Genomic DNA, 18861 nt, shown 5'->3' on the forward strand with positions numbered 1-18861 from the left:
TTTAAATGTGGAAATTGATGAACCACACAGGTAAGAAATTCATTTTTTAGTATGAAAATGTTAGTAACTGCAATTAAGAATAGGAAATTGGGTCAAATGTTTGTAACATGTCTTCTTCCTAAGATTAAGGGTGGTGGTGTTTGATCAACACTGCTAGGAAAGCATTATGTAATATACTGTTTTGTTTTTAAATCCCCGAAACAGTGTTTCATGTTAAACAACTGACGATCCCTTGAAAAATATATTATTGGTACTATAGTAAATTCGAGAGCGAGTTGATGCAGTGATTGCAGGTGATTAAATGACTTACTGACTGGATAGTTTTCTAACGAATGATAAAAAATATTTTTTTGTATAGTTTTAAAGGTTGAAAACTTCAAAGACTATATATATATATATATATATATATATATATATATATAATATATATGCTAGCTGGCCGATCGGCGTAGCCCGGTCGTACAATTCGCTTAAACATGATATTTTAACTTATGCAGATTGCGTATGTATTATTATAGAATGAATCCTCAATTGATTATTATATATTACGAGGAATAATTTTTCCGGTGGATTAATTCAAAGAATATGTATATATGATGATTGCAACGTCTTGTCAGACGAGTACAACACTTTCAGACACTGAAAGTCCCTGAGCCTGGAAATGGCTTTTTTAGCCTTGCCGGCGAATTCACACGCTCAAGCAGACATGACACCGAAGATGGTCATTGGTATACATACATATACATGCAGACTGACATAGATACATATATACACATAGATACACATACACATACACACATATACACATACATATCTATAAGCATACACACATACATACACAATAAATAATACACATACATACACAGAATAGATACATACATATGCATACACACATGCATACATACTCATACATACACATATATACACATATACAAATACAAACACACATATACACACATATACACATACAAATACGTACACATATATGCACATATATATACATGCACATAAATTGACCTACATATACATACACATATGTATGCATTTATACACATACATATGTATATGCATACATACATATACATATACATATATACACATACATATACATACATACACACAAATATATATACATATATACATACAAACACACATAAACATATATACACATACAGATATATACACATAGATATGCATACATATGCATACACATTTTTATATATATACCCATACATATATACATACATACACATATAGATACATATAATGATGACAGATCAATTATTACATGCTTCCATCATTTCAGGCCTACACGCGTCACAACTTTTCCATCGCCACAGAACTATTTTTATAGACAAATGCCTGAGGGAGTATCTATACAAATATGATGTTACAGAATTTTAGCTTTGTACTAAGCTAAATCTCTCTCTCTCTCTCTCTCTCTCGGTTCAAAATGTTGACATCCAGCAACAAGCAAGAGCAAGATTGCCAGCAACAAGTCAAACTGCAGACCAGCTTAATGCAGGTACTGGTCTCCCGCTTTATGTTTTTTTTTTAATCAGAGATTTGCTTCTCCTAGAGAGGTTGCCTTCACCACGGCTTACAGGAGCTTTCTCCACCCCACATACACATGAAACTAAACACATAGATGCACACATACATGCATACATACAGATGTGCACAAACATACATATGCATGTACACACATGTAGACATACACATGCAAACATACACATATAGAGGCACACATATACGCATATACATACATATGCATATACACGTACACATACACATACATGTAAAATACACATGAAAGAACGTTCCAAAAGTCATAAATCCTCAAAGATCAGGACGACGATGATGGTGATGAGTACGATGAAATGAGTTTGACATGAATAAAAAAACACGAAAAATAATCCAATACAAACAATTTGTAGAAGTGACAGTCACTCGTTGAAGTGTTTGTACAATATATATATATATATATATATATATATATATATATATATATATATATATATAGTGGAGATGGTAATTAATAAAAACTGAAGAAAGTGCTCAATACTGTTGTAGAGCAAATATGCGTTTTATTTTTTATTACCGTATCTTTCCGTTAAGTTACATTATTGTTTCGGCTACATGGCCGTTTTTTTGGCCGTCTGTAGCGTCCTCAGACTTTTACAGAAATGATCGCTATTTTGGGATGAAAGAGTGCTAGAGTGAATGACCTATATATATATATATATCAACTTTCTCTTCTATCTTTCTTATTTTTCTATTCCTCTTTTATAATTGGCCATTCTTTAATGATACCAATTATTTGATAGTGGTTAATATTTTTACCTGCATATATACTACCCTTACGATTTACCCACATATGTTGTACTTACCTTTAATTACTATATTATCTCATTCCTTCATTCTAATTTCATTTCTAAATGTCATTAAGCCAGTTTTTTTTCTATATTTGCATTTTGCATAATTCTAACCCTTCTCCTCCTCTGATGAGAAACATTTGGCTTCGAAATTTCATGGCCTAAAGAATTTTTTTCTTTAATTTCCCCTGAACATTTCCTTATTGTTCTGATGATATAATAAAGTTATATATAACCTTTATTCCAAATTTTATTTTTATTCCACACACACACACACACACACACACACACACACACACACACACACACACACACACACACACACACACATATATATATATATATATATATATATATATATATATATATAAAAGATAAAATAAATATTTATGTCTCGGCAGTAGAATGAAAAGCATATCTTATTTTTCTTTTATTAATATTATTGGAATTTTTTCCCTTTTTTTCCCTTGTACAGATTTTTGTGAATTATTCTATGGATTTCTGCCTTTGGATTATTTTGGACCATCTTCTTCCAATTACGGGATTTTGGATTTTACTTGTGCAAATGGAAATTCAATTAACTTTCTTGAAGTTATATATTTGGATTTTACCGTCACTGGATTATTTATCTTCCACCAGACTATCCATTCACGTGTAATCACCTTTTTCTTCACCATATTCCATCTGCTTCACTTTTTTGTTACCAATGAAGATCTTTGACTTACTTGTTGTTTCATCAAATACTTTTGCAGACAAAACCGATCCTGCATTTTGCTAATTCCTACCCTCTTATGAGAAGGAAAGTATTTCTTCGAAACTCCGCGGATTAAAGACTATCCACTTATCAAGTGTTTCCTTTTCAGATCAAATATGTTTTTAACTCTTTTTCAAAGTGTTTTTAACATGTTTTATTAACTGTGCACAAAAACTTCAACATATATATATATATATGTGTGTGTGTGTGTGTGTGTGTGTATGTGTGTGTGTGTGTGTGTGTGTGTAAATATAATTACTTACTATAATAATTTTTTAATATAAAATTAAGAAAAAATATCTACAAGCGTTTCATCCCTACGTCGGGAATCATCAGCGCAGGGTGACACGATTCCTGCTGGTTGAAAGATTCGAATTCAGCAACGAAGTCATCTCTGACTCCATTAGCAAGGAATGAACCGTTTCGGTCAACCTTAACCGCGAGAAATATCGTTGAAATTTAAACATTGATTTTTAAATGTCTTAACGTCTGTCAGAGTGATCTAATCATTATAGCATCATGATCTGTGTATCGAGCTTAAGTGACCGACTTTCATTTCAACTGTAAAGTGCTCAGCGATAAGAAACGAGTTTCTTAAAGGGGCTGACATAATTATTTACTCTGTATGTGTGTTTTTGTGGTGTGGGTGTATGTGTGTGTATGTTAAGTGTGTTTGTATGCATGCTATACAATATAAGGCTATGAATCTAGTGTAAATAAAATGAAATGGAAAAAAGAGTAACACACAATATACAAGACGAGATTGATGTTCCGGTTAAATCATTCAAAGTGTCTCGTCGCGAATGGCGAAACCTCTTGAATAAAAATATATCATCACTTTTTAAATGACCTTGTCTTTAGCATTGCGTTTGTTTATCCCTTTTTTACATTTTATTTTATCTACACACAAATACACACATACAGGCAGATGGATTAAAAAAAATGGCGGGCCTACAAGCAAATGGCCAATGCCGGTTTTGCCACTCAGCAATTGAGAGCCCAAGCCACCTAATGTCTGCATGTCCAATCTTATTGGCAGATGGCCTTTACACTGCCCGTCACAACAAAGTATGTAAGTACCTCCATTGGAAGATCTGTGGAGAGATGCAACTTGACAGAGTAACGAACATCTGGTAACATGAACCACCACCAATAACATCAAACGGAAAAGTGATCGTGTTCTATGACAAAGAAATACAGGCGGGCAGATAGATAAAAGACAAAGCTATCAAACCAGATATTGTAATATGGAACAAGCCCGAAAGATCTGCGCTCATTATCGATGTCACAGTCCCAAATGATTTTGGCCTTAATAGAGCTGAACAGGAAAAGATAACAAAATATCAGGACCTAAAAAATGATCTAAAAACCACATGGTCTCTGAAAGAAATAAACATTATACCGGTTGTGATAGGAGCAACTGGTTTAATAAAAAAGAACCTTCAGAAATACTTAGGAGTAATCCCTGGAAGACCAAGCTGTAACGAGATACAAATAGCAGCCATAAAGGGAACAGCATCTATTCTTAAAAGAGCCCTCGGATATAAATTTAAATCATAACAGAATCAAGTGTTAGCTCCAGGGGGAGCCCCTTAATATCTTAAAACTTACTGAAGTGAAATAAAAAAAAAGTAGAGAGATAGAGAGAGAGAAAGTAGAAGCTATAGAGACAGACACAAAAAGATAAACAATGGGATATATATATATATATGTATATATATATATAGTCATCCACATACAGTACTGTTTCGCAGCTCATTAGTGTGGCTAGACAGCTTCATGTCATGATCGAAACCCGACGGCGCAAACGACAATCGGGGCTTCTAACCGTTGCGCTATTCGGGCAGTGAATTAACAATCTTTTGACATTGTCCAAATTTCTAAGCTCAATTTCTTTACACAAAGAGCATCGCTTAATACGCTAACAGTAATTTGTATGTCACTTCCCAATATGCTCAACGCAAGATAGGGAGCATTATAGTCATCCATAGGGAGCATTATAGTCATCCTGTTTCACAGCTTATTATTGCAGCTAGACAAGCAAGTACCTCAAGCCATGATCAAAACCCGACCGCCCAAACGACAGTCGGAGCTTCTAACCATTGCGCTATTCGGCTGCTGCTATGCGGGCAGTTAATTAACATTGTTTTGACATTGTCCAAATACCTAAGCCCAATTTGTTTACACAAAGAGCATCGTATAATACGCCAATGGTAATTTGTATATCACTTCCCAATATGTTTAACCCAAGATAGGGAGCAGTATATATATATATATATATATATATATATATATATATATAACATTTATTAGTGACTAGCGAGCCTACCCGACATTGCCCGGGTGTGGAGAGGTTTTATGGTAAGGGTATTGAGCAACGGAGCCTACCCCACCAAATGTTTCAAAACGCTGTAAAAAAATAAAAATTGCAACGAGTACCGATGCGAGGGGTGGGGGATAAAGTATTAAGCAGGCAGACTAAGAGGAAATAGAAGTGAAAAAAAGCGAACGGTTTAGACATACGACATCGTCGCCGTTCAAAATAAGTTTAGTCATTGCAAGTTGGCAGTTAAAGAATTAATGTTTTGGGCCAATTTTTGGATACTTGTCGGTTGAGACCAATCTTTCCAACGATACCAATTTTCTCAGAGTTGGTCGGGTGTGTCAAATGTTTTAGCAAGACATACAAACATGCATACATTCACACACTAACAGACAGATGAGATTTATATTACAGATGTATTTATTTTTTTATTAGCGATTCTATAGTATTTAATTGTTACGCTCACCTGTGCCTTTGTGGGAGTTACCGGCCCTTTGTTTATATTAAGGTCGCCCATTTTATTCGGAACGTATTTTTTGTTATTATTATTAATTTTATTTCTTAAACATTCGAATATTTTATTCAAGAGAGAGAGAGAGAGAGAGAGAGAGAGAGAGAGAGAGAGAGAGAGAGAGAGTAAAATAATTAAAAAAAGGAAACGTGTGATGGAAGAGCCTCGCAATAGGAGAACGAACGAAGTAGGATTGAACGAGTCAGAGAGTAATCTGAGAAGCATAGAACGCGGGTTGCATGCAAACCTCAAACCAGTTCTTGCCAATCTGCCATTCCGACACGAAAGCATCTTCAATTTCAGTCTTTATGCCGTACGGTTATGATGGCGTCGATTGCGTAAAATGTCGCCGCGTTAACTACACGACGATGATTTAACGGTTGTTGGAACGCACTAATCGTACGATGAGCGATACGTTATCCGCATAGGTTAGGAAAAACGAAAGTGAAATATATTGACCTAATAATAATATAATAATTAACCGTTAGATACTTTTAGCTGCTGCCCCCAAACCCAACCTGTGAACAGCATAGCTATCTTGACATTCATTCCCCATAGACATTCTGGAACTATAACCAGTATAGCAATAGAAGTGCGGAGACCTCAAAAACGTTGTCTTCGTTCATCACTAACGCTCGTATCGAAATGAATGGCTCTCTCATTCAAGAAGCATCTTATTTTGATCTGTTCCTAATTTTGAGAACAATCTTATATCTAAAATAGAAGGCGCAGGTTGCTACGGTAAATACACCTGATGTGATTTTCTACCTGTATAAGAGTCAGATACTCATATAAACGGAATACTAACGTCTCATTTGGGGATGGGTTGAGCAGAGCAGTCTCCCATGCCTTGACAGAGTACAAAATCGACTTCATAATCTTTATTTTTAATCTATTTTCACTCCAAACAAGGCACAGTGCAACTTTGAAGTAGGGAGCTACTATCGGGGACATAAGTTGCAGGGACATTATGAAGGGAGATGAGTAGAAAGATGTTTGTTCACATTACGCTTGAACTTCTGCATATCAGTACAGTTGGAAAAGCAGAATCCCGGAAGGGAGTTCCAAAGACTTGCAGTTCTGGGGAAGAAACTATTGGAGTAAAAGACGTTTTTACACCTAGGGATCTCTACTGCAAGGGGTGGGACTTAGTTTCTTGTCGGATTTGTCGGGGGTAATCACGCCGAGGAGGTACAAGTGCTTGTAGTTCGTCAGAGTATTCACCAGTAAAGTACTTGTAAAACAGGCAGAGGGATGCAACATTTCGTCGATGTGACAGAGGCTGAAGCCTAGATGACAGTTCAGGACCTATCAGGTTGGCGACGCTCTTTTGAACCCTGCCCAGGAGTGAGAGACAAGCAGCAGATGCACCAGCCCAGATGTGACAACAGTACTCCATACATAGGCGAATGGTGGCCTTATAGAGGTACAGGATACTTTAAGGCGTAAGTAGTTTTCTAACACGATAGAAAGAGCCCACCTTCTTTGCAGCAGCCTTGGCAATGCTCTCAATATATCTATTGCAGTTCATGTTCCCTGTAAACGTTAGGCCGAGGAGTTTAAAGGAAGTCCTTTCAGGTAACGTGTTCTTGGCCATTGCTATTGGTGGTAGAGAAGGTTTCTTGTAAGTATTGAAGGAAACAAGCTTAGTCTTGGCAGTATTAAATGTGACCATCCATTTTTGACCCCATTCCACTACAGATTAGAGGTCATCCTCTAGTGTTTCTGCCATTTTCTTAGATATGTGTTCCTTTGTTTTCCTCTCGTGCCTGTTATAGAGAGTTGTGTCATCAGCAAATATACCCATCTCCGAAACAATTTTACCAGGGAGGTCATTTATGAATATCAGGAATAATAAAAGTCCAAGGATAGACCCCTGAGGTACTCCCGCATTTATATCATATTGTTTAGATGTACGACCGTCGAGGACAACTTGGATTTTTTTCTTACTTAAGAAGGATTTAATTACATTATGTATTCTTCCAGTGATACCATATGATCTAATTTTCCTTAGAAGACCATCGTGCCATACCTTGTCAAAAACCTTAGATATATCGAGGGCTACCGCTCTACCCTCCCCCTGTTTTGTCCTAATAGAAGTTATCTTTTCTCTTCCCCACTACCTATTTCTGGAAGAAGAGAGGTTGCCAGTCTCTCTCTGCTGTATTGTTATTATAACAGCAGACGCCCATCTGAGCTCCAAATATACGTTATTTCATAGCAAAAACTCATTTTCTACCACATAGAATCACCACAAAGCAAATTGTAGATCTCCTCTATCGTGTTAGAAAACTACTCACACCAGAGACTATCCTATATTTTTACAAATTCGCACATGGATGGAGTAGTGTTGCCGCATCTGGACTCGTGGATCTACCACTAGTCTCTAACTCTTAGACAGGGTTTATAAAAAGACCCTAGAATTTAATCGGTCTCACATTACTAACCAAGCTCCAATCTCTGTTCCATCGGCGGAATGTTGCATCCCTGCGTTTGTTTATAAGTATTTTAATGGAATGTGCTCCGATGAACTCATAGCATGATTAGTATTTGTGATTAAAATGGATACATGAAGATCTAAACAAACAAACAAAAACTCTACAAGACTTTCATTTATCCACTGTTGTCCATATTTCATATTTTAATACCCGATTTCCTGCATTGCTATAGCCTTCTTACACTCCTCCATATTTATTTACCAGCAATGCTTCAAGCAAACTACCTTTCCCTCTTACAGACGCACACATATAATAAACTTTATATATAGATAGATCATTCCGATAAGTAAAACCGCATTTTCATAGAGTTTCACATTATTTATTTGTACACATATATTGTCAGACTTGGCAAAATTATACATTAATTTCACTGTTGATGATTGGATATGATTATTAAACAAAACATTTTTTAAAATTAAAAACGAAGAATATATATATATATATATATATATATATATATAAAGTAGTAGCGTTCATGTGTGTGTATGTGTGTGTGTGCGTGTGTACAACTTTCAATGACCAAAGAAATATAAAGGCCAAATGTGTGCACACCTCTCCTGGTCAAGAAATATTAATGCCCATGTTAGGATACTTCTGTCAAAGGGGACATTATATTGTATACGGACTTTCAATATATAGTATTCTTCAAACTACATTTACATTATTGAGTTACAGTCATTAACATATCACATTCAATTAAATCTATTTAAATAATTACCTCGTTGACATTACTTATTCGACATAATAGCTTTGTTTCAACTGTACTAATTAAAAAAAATAATTTAAATGTATTTAAACTTCAAGCTATATTTGATTTAACTGATTTTATCTGAAACCGTTTTATTTTCAAACCAAAAACCAGAAAACCAAAACGGGAAATAACTGTGATAGTTTAATTGAAACGGAGCACGTTATTAAATATTTGTTTCATTTCGAAATATTATTCTAAGCCGAATTATTATTTTTATTTTTAATTCGGAGGAAAATTTTTTCGCTTATTCTTAATTTTTAAGTAACATTTTTTATTTGTTAGAGAAAAATAATTAAAACTAATATCCTCATTTACTTGCATCCTCACGAGGGCAGAGTTAGTCAGAGACACATGTGAACAAAGTTCATCAGCCCCTGCTCTTTTTTTAAAATAAAATTTAATCGGTATTGTCCAAGATTTATTATAATAATTATACCATAGCAAGTGCATTTAATTGCCTGCGAAACAGATTTTCTTTATAATTTATTTAATATCTTAAATTAAGAATGCTAAATTTTTACGACGTGACCCAGCGTCGTTTAACCCCTAAAACAAAAATGGTCACTGTCAAGTTTCTTTCCAACTCCTAAAAAAACTTGAAAATGACAACTTTTGATGGTTTTCGATGGTGCTGAAAACGAATATCACATTTAAATTTGGGGCAGATAAGTAGTTTTCATGATATGAAAAATTACTTTTTCAAAATGTGGGGGATCACTTCCCTATATAAATTTAACGTAAACTGGGGACCCACTTTCTAAACACCTAAAAATTTCTTCATATCATAAAACAAATTTAACTGTGATATTCGTTTTCAACACCACTGAAAACCATTGAAAGTCGTCATTTTAAAGTTTTTGGGGGAGTTGGAAAGAAACTTGACATCGACCAAAGAGAATTAAGACCTGTTTAAGACGTTTATAAATAATATGAAAGAAGAAATTAAAAAAAAAAATTAACATTTTAGCATGGGAGATAACTTTTCTATATAAATTTAACGTAAAATGAGCACCCACTTTTTGGCCACAAAGCGTTAAACCAGACATGTCATCTCTAGCATTGTTTCAAGTTTGGTGATCGAGAGCGGGAGGCGACAAAACATGACAAATACAAAAACTTTTAGTTTTTTGTGGTGGTGGGGGGACAGGAATTACATTTGAAACATAAAATAACGATAAATTTAATTAATTTTTATGAACCCATTCTGTACTTTCACCTAACAATTTTATAAACAGAACGAATCCCAAAATATGACAAATTCAATTTTTTTTTTTGGGGGGGGGGGAAGATTACATTAGAAATATAAAATGACGAAAAATGTCATTTAATTGTTTTTGGAATTAATTTTTGGTAGATCTTTTTTTTCTTTTTTTTGCGATCGCACGGGCAAAATTGTAACGATTTATTTTTTAATTATCTTTTCTTTGCCGTGGGGGGGGGTCTTTCCAGTACTCAATATCCGGAGAATAGTTTCTTCTTTTTGTAGCCCTTCTGCTGAAATATCTGGTGGAGAGGGTATCACGTACTTCTTTTTTGGGCCGATTACATTTACATGTTTTCATCCGTTCTTTTATTTTTGTTGTGGGGGTATCCACGTTACCCATGATGAAAATGATTAGTATGCAAGTGTATTTCAAACAGAACTTTATGTCAACCCAGGCAACGCTGGGTACCCATGCTAGTTATTATAGATAAATTAGCAAAGTATTGAGGCCTTTTGATGTCAAAATAGGACTGTTGGACTTGGTCGGTATGTCCGATCTAACCGGCCAAATTATCAAAACAAACTAACTACATAGTTTAAACAGAGTAAATATAATTATATGCGGATGAAGGTTTACTCATAAAACATGCAGTCTTTCGATTTTTTTAACTCCCTCATTTTCCTACTCTCGTTATTGTTATTGTTTTAACTTTCTCATACCCGTCATTTTTTTTTTCTCTTTCAGTTTTTACTTTTATTTTTTTAAAATAGATATACCTGTGGATTATGTACTAGTCTTCAGAGTCGTTATTTTTTAGAATTGTTTATAGACTGTGAAGTTTATCTGGGTGCAAACATAAGCATCAAGTTACATTTTTTTTTGCTCAGCCATCTTACCTGTTTTCCAGAAAATCTAAATAATCTGAGTGATGAATAAGGGGGGGGGCGCTTCCTTTAAGACATCAGGGACATGGAAGTTCGCTATCAAGGTCGTTGAGATGCCACCATGCTTGCAGACTATTGTTGGTCTATCAAGCGCGATGATGCCGGAGCCCACCATTCTAGAAAATCAGTAAAACGTCAATTTATGGATGATGATGATGATGATGATGATGATGATGATGATGATGATGATAACGATGATGATGATGATGATGATGATGATGATAACGATGATGATGATGATGATGATGATGATGATGATGATGATGATGACGATGATGATTATGATGATGATGATGATGATGATGATGATGATGATAACGATGATGATGATGATGATGATGATGATGATAACGATGATGATGATGATGATGATGATGATGATGATGATGATGATGACGATGATGATTATGATGATGATGATGATGATGATGATGATGATGATGATGATGATGATGATGATGATGATGATGATGTCAATGCTTAGGATTTTTTACAACTTCAAGTTTTAATTGTGAATATTTGTTTTTTATTGCATTTCTACCCCAGACAAGGCAAAGTTCCACTTTGATGTAGGGGAGCTTCTATCTGGGACATGAATTGCAGGGATAGTATGTAGGGAGTTGAGCAGCAAGATGTCTGTTTACATTACACTTGAACTTTTGCATGTCAGTACAGTCGAGGAAACAGGAACCTGGAAACGAATTCCAAAGTCTAGCAGTTCTGGAGAAGAAACAGAGTAGAAGGCTTTCTAGCATCTGGGGATCTCTATCGTGTAGAGGTGGGATTTTTTAGTTTGTTAGGGGGATTTAAGTTGAGGTGGTAAAAGGGCTTATAGTTCTGTTGGAGCATCTACCATTAAAATTTGCATGGAATAAAAAATAGGAGTCATTACTTTTGGAACATATTTTTATGTCCATATTGCAGGAAGATTGGCGCTGCCTGCTATTGAGTAAAGAATATAGAGTACTTTTGCCACATCTGGGGAGAAGCTGCTTGAAACATCCTTTTCTGCTTTGACGGGGTTCAAAATGAGCTTCGAAACTTAATAGATGATGCCCTGTTTTCCTCCCTGCAACCTCTTTCTCACAGTAGAGATGTTGTGAGTCTATCGCTACTCTATCATCATTTTCATGGGAAGTGCTCAACTGAGCTTCAATCTATGGTCCACTCCTTCAAGCCCTCGTCTAGCTACAACCACTATTAACAATTTTCCCCACTCTCTACCTGTGATTAAATCTAAACGCAAATTCCAAATTCCAAATTTCAAAGCTTTGTGAATATTTTGGTGTGATTTCATCAATATGTATCTTAAAGTTATATAAAAATACTGTTTCTTCAGTTTGCCTGTATTTATTGTAGCTATTGACTTCCTACAGAGGGGGTATACCATAGTAGAAAAACTAAACCTGATAGAAAAAAATAACAGTATTTCTGGAATCAGCGCTCTCAAATTAGGTAAAAACAGTTGGAACATCTTAGGCACCATGACAATTTTTTCTTGTTATAAAACAATATTTTTAATGCATATGTTTAATATTTTTTTAAATTGCCACAATTAATTAAGCTGAATAAAAATAAATTTGCACTTCCAGGGCATATACATCGCTAGTAAACATTTCGAATTCAAAGATGTATTTATTTCGCACCCATGGAGAGTTATCCTTGGATTAAAAATGATAAACGTTGGTAAAAAGAGATGGCAATCTTTAAAAGTCGTAAGAGCAAAAGAATCTCCACGAGATGTTAATTTTTAATAGCGTCATTTTCTTTCAGAAAAAAAAAGGCCAACATATTCTATAATAAGTAAAATCTTTTTACTCTTAAAAGATTATCATTTCTTTCTATCAACATTCATCCTTTTTAATTCAAAGAAAAAATCCCTAACTGTTTATTTTTCGAAAGAACGTAAATCTGTTTCTGATGAGTTGTTTGGTGAATTTCTACCATTCAACGAAACACGTCTAAGACACACTACATTAACAATAAAGCATTATTAATGCGGAATAAATACATCTTTAGATTTGGAATATTTACTAACCACACATACACCCACACACAAACACACACGCGCGCGCATATATTTATTATATATTTACTAGTGTTGGGACGAGTAATCGAAATCGGGAATCGGAAAAATCGGAAAATTTTGGGTATCGGAATCCGTATCGGAAAATTTCATTCATATTTTCCGATGGCAAAAACGATTCCTGTCATCTTTTTTTTTATTTGATTTTGTTTAAAACAAAACCTTCCTCTGCTCGTAGTAATAATAAAAATAGTTAAATATTTACTAGATTTTAAACTACCAGTAAATAAAATCTATAGATCATTCCTATACAAGTGTATTTTTACGTTTGAGAAAATATGTACAGATTCATCATGTGTGTTTACAGTAATCGCGAAAAATAGCAACTTTCGAGTAAAATATTTAGAGATTTATGAGAAATTAGAACCGGAATCAGTAATTGTATCGAAATCCAAAATCTAGTGTGTGGAATCGGTAATTGTATTGGAATCGGGAAAAATATTGATAGCGTCCCATCACTAATTCCTACACAAATCCCGATTCCGATACAATTACAGATTCCGCACTAGATTCCCGATTCTTTATAAATCTCTAAATATTTAACTGTAACGTTACTATTTTCCCCGATTACTGTAAACACACATGATGAATGTGTACACATTTTCTCAACGTATATATATATATATATATATATATATATATATATATATATATATATATATATATATATATATATATATACATATATATATATATATATATGTGTGTGTGTGTGTGTGTATAATTGGAGACATAAGCTGTATATATATATATATATATATATATATATATATATATATATATATCAGGCTTATAAAATTTTGTGTAGATATATAATAAATATATATATATGCGTGCATGCATGTGTGTGTGTGTTTGGGTGTGTGTGTAGCTAGTAAATATTCCAAATCCGCAGATCTATTATTATTTCACACTCATAGTGTTATATATATATATATATATATATATATATATATATATATATATATATATATATATATATATATATATGTGTGTGTGTGTGTGTGTGTGCGTGTGTGTGTGTGTGTGGAAAGTCGAGGGTTCATACTTTCCCTACCGTTATTCGTAAGTAATCAAACACAAGGTCTTATAGATATCCATTTTAGGAATGATAGTTTCTTCTTTTATTGAATTACTCGTTTTTCTGAAAAAAAAAAAAATTATTCGTTTGATTGAGATGTCGTAGGATTCCTTTCCTGACCTTGGATTTGTCTTTCAAGTTTATCTTCTCCCTGGAAGTGGCTGCTTAATTCGGAACGTCGGGAGAACTCTAAGCGCTTTATCCTTCCAAAGTCTGCGGTTTAGCATCTGAGAGATGCGTGAAAAGCTAATCTTGTTATCGATAGATTTCTGATGGTTTATCTGCTTATAGAGTCACGGAAAAAATATCGCTGCTTACAACAGCGAGGAATAATGGAATCAATTAGCGTGTTGGGTGTAAGAAAATTGGGGACATAATATATATATATATATATATATATATATATATATATATATATATATATATATGTGTGTGTGTGTGTGTGTGTGTGTATATAATTGGAGACATAAGCTGTAATGTATATATATATATATATAATATATATTCCGTCTTATGTCTCCAATTTTCTTATACATATACGCATATTATATATATATATATGCATATATATACTATATATACACATTATATATATATGTGTGTGTATATATATATATATATATATATATATATATATATATATATATATATATATATATAATTGGAGACATAAGCTGTAATGTATATATATATATATATAATATATATTCCGTCTATATATATAATATATATTCCGTCTTATGTCTCACATTTTCTTATACATATACGCGTATTATATGTATATATGCATATATATATACACATTATATATAATGTGTCTCTATGTGCATATATATGCATATATGTATAATCTGATGTCTTATATATATATATACATATATATATATATATATATATATATATATATATATATATATATATATTCTCTCTATATAAGATTCAATCGCTGTGTATATGTGTGAGGTTAGGGAAGGTTAGGAATATACGTAAAATCTAGAAGTGAATTGTTGTGTAAAATTTACCGGAAAAAAAAAACATTGGAAGTATTACAAGAGCGACGAATAATTGAATGAATTACTTTTTGAAAGTAATCATACATATATATATATATATAACAAGGATAGTTAGAAGAAGAGAGTAAATTCAATTCTATAAGAGGAGACTTATCGGGATAATACAAATCTCAACAATATCAACGGAGCTTACATAATAAGTGTTTTACCGGCCTCTCTATGCAGAAGGGAAATTACACCGGTTCTCACTATATATATAGTGCCAGTAATGTCTACACCGGTGAGAGGCAGCGACGGTACTCCACTGCCTAGCTGAGCGCTAGTCAGTAATACCCGTATTCCTACCTTTGTACCTGTGATGTTAATACACTTCGTTTGTTAAACCAACCTCGACTTGATTTTCTTCTTTTACTATTGTGTTACGACACAACAATAAGCTCCCTTCAGGTATAGCTTAGCTTGGCTTATCCAGATATTTTCAATAAGGAATACACCCCCCTCTCATCTAAAAACATCCCAATCCCTTCCCGAAAATCCTATATTTCTAAACTAATAGCAATTATTATAAATTCATAATTACTGACATTAACCTTTATCAAAAACTAACCCACTTGACCATACCCCAAGTAACCCCCCCGCCCTACAGTAACTTAGCAATCCTGACAGAAAGAACAGGGGAGAATGACAGCCAAATATTACGGATTAAAATCAACACATTTCCCTAAAGCTAATGAGTGCCTAGAAGAATTTGAAAATAACCTGATGCACCTAATCAAAGGAATAAAATTTAAGAAACCCCAAATAGCACATCAACCCAATAATCAATAAAATAAACGGCTTTGCACGTAAGATTAAAAATAAAACAGAAATCTTTGTACCCGCGGATAAAATTAAAAACTACTACAAATTGAACTACCAAGACTTAATATACAAAGAACTAAAAAAAATAATCCTATAAAGAAACATCGCAAAACTCAGTACAAACAATTAATGAAATGAAAGCCTTCTTACTAACATGGACTTGAATAACCACACAGAAATATACACCCCAGCTACTCCAAGATTTTCTTTAAAGGACCATAAGCCAAACTTTATAAGCAACCCATCTATTAGACTAATTTACCCTTCAAAATCAGACATAGGAAAAATAAGTAAAAACATACTAGACAAAATAATACCAAATATAAAAAAGAAAATAAGCTTCTCCCTATGGCAATCATCAGAAAATGTTATAAATTGGTCCCTAGACCTAAAAGACAAATCAAGGTTAAACTTCATAACATTTGACATAGATAACTGTTACCAATCAATCTTCCCCATCCTATAAAAAAGGCACTCATCCTAGCTAAAAACAACCCAGACCTCTCCGAATTAGAAATTATACTCATATTACTAGCAAGAAAGACCCTAATACAATTTAATAACAGGCTCTGGACTAGAAAGAACACACCGGATTACTTCGATATAGTGATTGGATCTTCAGACTCTGCCTAGGTGACAGATTTGGTCGGAATCTATCTATTAAATGAACACAGATTCAGAAATAGCTATTTACAAGGAGGTCTGTACAGGAACGACGCTCTATTAGTAACTGGAGCAATGCCCAGGATATACAATAGTACCATTATTAAACTAAAAGAATTATGTAAGAGTTTTGGCCTTAGCAAAACAATACAAAAAGAAAAAAATACCTCAAACCTCTTAGACGTAACCTTAAACCTAAATGGAGGATCGTACTGCCCTTACCATAATTAAAATTTGTCACTACACTATGTCCAATTAAGTACGATAAGAATAATAGTAAGAAACATCTCCACACCCTAGGCATAGTTACCCACAACATGGCTAAATGTAAATCTAAGCAAAAAAAAAAGACAAGGTCGAGTCATAATGATCATATGCAAAATAATCCAAATAATAAGCACATAGAAAATGAGCAAACCACCCAAAAAAACGAATCAGAAGAAAGAACAACATTTGGTTCACCCCCCCATACAATAATAGTGTCAAAACTAATATCCCTAAAGAATTCTTTAAAATAGTAGAACATTCATTCCCCCCACAAATATATTAGGATCCTAAATAAAAAAAAACTCTATCTAAATATATTTTTCAATCATGCCTAATATAGCACAAACTATGATAAACACGAATAATAAGAAAATAGAATCAGCACAGCAAATAATTAGCAGCGCTCCAAGTCCGGCTTACCCAAACTGTAACTACAACGACCCAGAGAGCTTCCCACTGCAGAATGACTGTGTACATTTAGACGTCATATACTCATGCACAGAAATAGAACATCCATCTACCACGACAGCCCAAGACCTTAGAACCAGTAATACCAATGATAATACGCAATAAATAATAGCATACTCATCGAACAAATAAGCGCGCACCCGATAGGAATAGACGCAACTGAATCGCACATCTAAACTCAATTAATCCCCCATAATCGAAAAGACCCTCAATACACCACAATCAAACCCTAAAATACACGTACATAGGATTATCTTCTTTCCCGATCCAAACCAAAATCTGAAACCACTTGCAACCGTTTTCCAAAGAGATCCCTAAGACTAAAACAACCCTATCCAACTTAGTAAGAAACTTGAAAGAAAATAACATAAACTTCTCATTAAAATGGAAAATTTTAAGAAAATCTAAATCATACAGCCCAGGTTAAAAATACTGCCTGCTTTGCAACGCAGATGCGACGTAGATTTTAATGGCACAGAATAAATTAAACATCCTCAACTCTAAACCAGAGATAATTTGCAGTTGAAAATTCAAATAAGGAAATACAAAAAAAAAAAAAAAAAAAATAAAAAAACGCCGAAAAAATGCCACCAGACAAGGACTAATATTTATTACTTCTAAGGCTCATCACGCAGTCACTTAACACCCCGATTTGCGAATCCTTGCCCCTAGCAAACGACTAATGCCCCATTTTTTCCTGTTCTCGCCACATAGACTTTAATTTTTAAATATAAATTATTAATACAATCTCTAAATATAGAACATAAATATAAACTTACAACATCAAAACCACGTTAACTCATCATCCCGCTTGCAGGATTTAACTCACGCCACAAATATTTTATTTGTAATATTGCAGACAGTTATCTCTAACCAAATTTCAATCTAAAGCCACGTCTAACATGTAACATCACATATTAAATAGCACCCCAATAAGCAATTCCCGCTAATTATACCCAAACTTGTGTCCTCTTCAATTCAAAGCCAAATCTTAATAAAAAAGTAACTTAAACCCCTCCCATCCCCTTCCCCGGGCCTCAACCCTCAAAGCAAGATTCCCT

The sequence above is a fragment of the Euprymna scolopes genome, chromosome 25 (assembly GCF_053919585.1).
Source record: "Euprymna scolopes isolate OS-2025 chromosome 25, ASM5391958v1, whole genome shotgun sequence".
NCBI classification, from domain to species: domain Eukaryota; kingdom Metazoa; phylum Mollusca; class Cephalopoda; order Sepiida; family Sepiolidae; genus Euprymna; species Euprymna scolopes.